The following is a 3,457-nucleotide window of genomic DNA, read 5'->3' as shown; positions in this document are numbered from 1 at the left end:
ACCCTACCAGTTTTAGCATAATCTCAGTCTGACCTGCATTGAGCTGGCTATTATTATTAGAACCTTGATCTGCATTGTCAAAAGTATTTACTACCTGTTACAAGTGTTTATTTCTCTTGCCGACTTCTTACTGACCTGTAAAGTGACACATAACTTGAACAAGGCTAACAGTGTGCTTTTTGCTGCGTAGTGCAACGTGAATTTTCAAAGTACAAGATATTTTGGCAGGTGTGAGGTGATATCTCATTTTGGTTTTAATTTGCATTTCTCTGATGATTGGTGACATTGAGCATTTTTGCATGTCTAATTGGCCATCTGTGTGTCTAATACAGTTCTTACAGTTTTTCTTTTTTTTTTTCATATTGAATTGATATTTATTTCAGGACATGCCATGTCAAAATAAAACAAAAGAGTCAACCCTTGCCTTTAACAATAATATTGTATTATAAAAGCACTTTACAACTCCATCCCATCTTTGAGTATAAAAGTTTTTCTTTGTGTAAATAGCAAGTATGGGAATCCACAGGGCTCCACAAATCTAAAAAGTGTTTCAAGGCAAACTTATACTGTGGCTGATCCAAATGTTGCATCGGTAGACCTTACTTTAAGAATTTTGTGACCTTTTACATTATAGAAATAGAGATCTATTTTCCTCCAATAGTAAGAACTAGTAGCCCAGTGCACAAAGTTCATGCACATTGAAAGGGAATTAATTAGAGGAACGTAATTTGGACTCACTATCTAATATCAATAATATGTGAGCGTGAGGCAGTCCGCATTTCTGAAATTCAGTGACATGAATTTTAGCTATTACTTTGCCAAATAAATGGAATTTACAGATATCATTTAAAAGAGCATACACCTTAATATTAAAAACTCTGGCTACCAAGTCAGGTCTGTTTTCAACTTTCTGCCAGCGTTGTAAATTGTTTGTAATATCTGCCCATTTGGGGTTGCATGTCATGGTTATGAATAAATCGGGCTTGCCATACTTCGTTACAATTGCCATAGTATCCTGATATCGCTGCTGCATATTTCTGGGACTACCCTCAGAAGATGATGGAAGTATTATCATTTTACCAATCGGCACATTGTCATTTTCAGATCTAGATGTGAGATAATCCATCAAACCACTATATTTTTCAACTCTCAATTTAGATTGGTTTGTTTTGATGAAATTTATCCGATTGGCCTCCATTTTTGAATATGAATCCACAATAAACTGTTGAGTTCATTTTCCTGCATTTAAAATAGGATTAAACGTGTCCCGTACAGAGAGATGAAATCCATAATACGGCATTTGTGTGACTCGTGTCCTTACATTTTGTCTAGTATTACACTGTTGTCTCTTGAGTCTTAATGCAATATCTGTTCCCCAGCCTTTTTCACCACGTGGAAAAAGAATAGGATATGTCATTGCATCCAATCTAGGAAACAGGATATTGATTTGTTTCATTTTAGTGGCATTTGGATTATTGGGATCTGGTTTACAATGAATGAGCCAAGTCCCTTTCAAAAGGAGGTTCTCCATCTTCGTTTCTGAATATGACAGCAACCTCGGTTACACGGGGAGAATTATATCTACCTGGGTCACTGTTATGATCGTATTTAATCGCCATTGTTACTTTTGTGGGAGCAATACCTTTTGCTGCTGCTTCAGATTGGGCTTCCTTTTCTACCTCATGTAGCATCTTGTACGATTTTGTTAATTCATTTATTTCATGCATGAGGTTGTTGATGTTGATCATGAGTCTTTCTGGGCAGCCCTGGTTTTCTGGCATTGCTCATCTTTTACTTGTAGCTTCGGCTGTATCCAAAATATGAGTTGAGCAAACTTCCGAGAAACACCATCCGAAGGATGTAAAGTTCCAGTACGGTGGTAAACTTGTCCGTGTATTCTAAAACAGTAGGCCCATATCCCTGATGGCGATGCAGTATTTGTACCCATGGAAGCAAAAGCAAAAGAACTATTTATGGAACGAATATTTTCCATGAAATTTTTACTGTCAGAATCTCCGTTTGTCATTAATCTTTTTAAATATGCCGGGTAATCTGGAAAATGTATATCATTTGGACAGACTTTCCCTTTGCTACAACATCGAATAAATTTCCCATCGGATGGGTTTTCATCAGAGAAATTTAGTGATAGGCAAAATTCACATCGAACAGTCATTCCACCACAACTATGTTCGAGGATTGCATCGTCATGTCTCCATTTTCGCTGAGAAAGGCAGTTCCTACCGGTATTGGTAGTACTTGTTGATGACTGTTCTCTAGACATATTCTGTCGTCGCCACCGCCTTCTTTCAACTTCAAAGGCACGTTGGTCTTTAGACATTTTCTATCGATAACGCTGATGTTTTTCGGCATCAGAGCGACGTTTTTCCAGTAGCTGGTGTTCAGATACATTCTGTCACAGGTGCCGCCTTCTTTCAAGATCAGACTCATGCTGCTCTGCAGACATTTTCTGTCGATAACGCCGGCATCTTTCAGCTGCAGAGCTACGTTGTATCAACAGTTGTTCTTTAGACATAGTCCCACCTCTCTACTGTCACGGTCTGAGATGCAGGTTGATGAGAGTCCTGGCTGTCAGGCCGCTGAGAACTGTCTGACCAAAGGCTGATTCTGGCTGATTCTGTGGGGGTGGGACTTCCTCCTCCCTGCTGTCAGTTTCCACAGCTGTGATGAGGAAGCTGGGGTGACAGAGGGAGCTGCGCCCTCCAAGCCGCCCTCTCTCTCGCTCTGCTCTATGTCCAGCGGTCTCCTGCTCTGCCAAGTCCTCCAAACCTCCCGCTCTCCGCCCACTCCTCTCCTGCTCCACTCTCAGCCAGCACTGGTCCTGGGAGCCCGCGGCCGCCATTGCCTCCTGGGGCGCTTGACACCTGTGTATGCAAATTGACCACCATCTTTGTCGGGTTAATTTGCATAGTCACTCTGATTGGCGTGTGGGCGTGGCTTGAGAGTTGCAGAGGGACGGTTGATTTGCATATTTCTCTTTTATTATATAGGATGGTCTCTAATAAAAAGTAAAGACAAGGCACTGTTTCTGGGCTAGTATTTCTGCTAAAATTGTTCTTTTTAAAGGTGTTTTATTTACCTTGGTAGATTTGTAGCTTGAAGCTAACGCACATTGTCTTGAGTAAAAAATATTCTTAGAAGTTCAGAAACAAACTGTAAACTGTCTTTTATTCTACCCAAAGGGACTCTGGAGTATTAGTATAACAATACTTATAGCTGCCTCCCCTGGTTTTCTGGTATTTTGATATTTAAGCATACATATAATCTACACAGTAAGCACAATATATATATACTAGAGGCCCGGTGCACAAAAATTTGTGCACTCGGGGGGCAGGGGAGGGGGAGTCCCCCAGCCCGGCCTGTGCCCTCTCGCAGTCTGGGACCCCTTGGGAGATAACGACTTGCTGGCTTAGGCCTGCTCCCGGGTGGCAGAGGGCAG

The sequence above is a fragment of the Myotis brandtii genome, unplaced genomic scaffold (assembly GCF_000412655.1).
Source record: "Myotis brandtii unplaced genomic scaffold, ASM41265v1 scaffold191, whole genome shotgun sequence".
In the NCBI taxonomy this organism is placed as follows: Eukaryota; Metazoa; Chordata; class Mammalia; order Chiroptera; family Vespertilionidae; genus Myotis; species Myotis brandtii.
Note: the sequence above shows the minus strand (reverse complement) of the source record.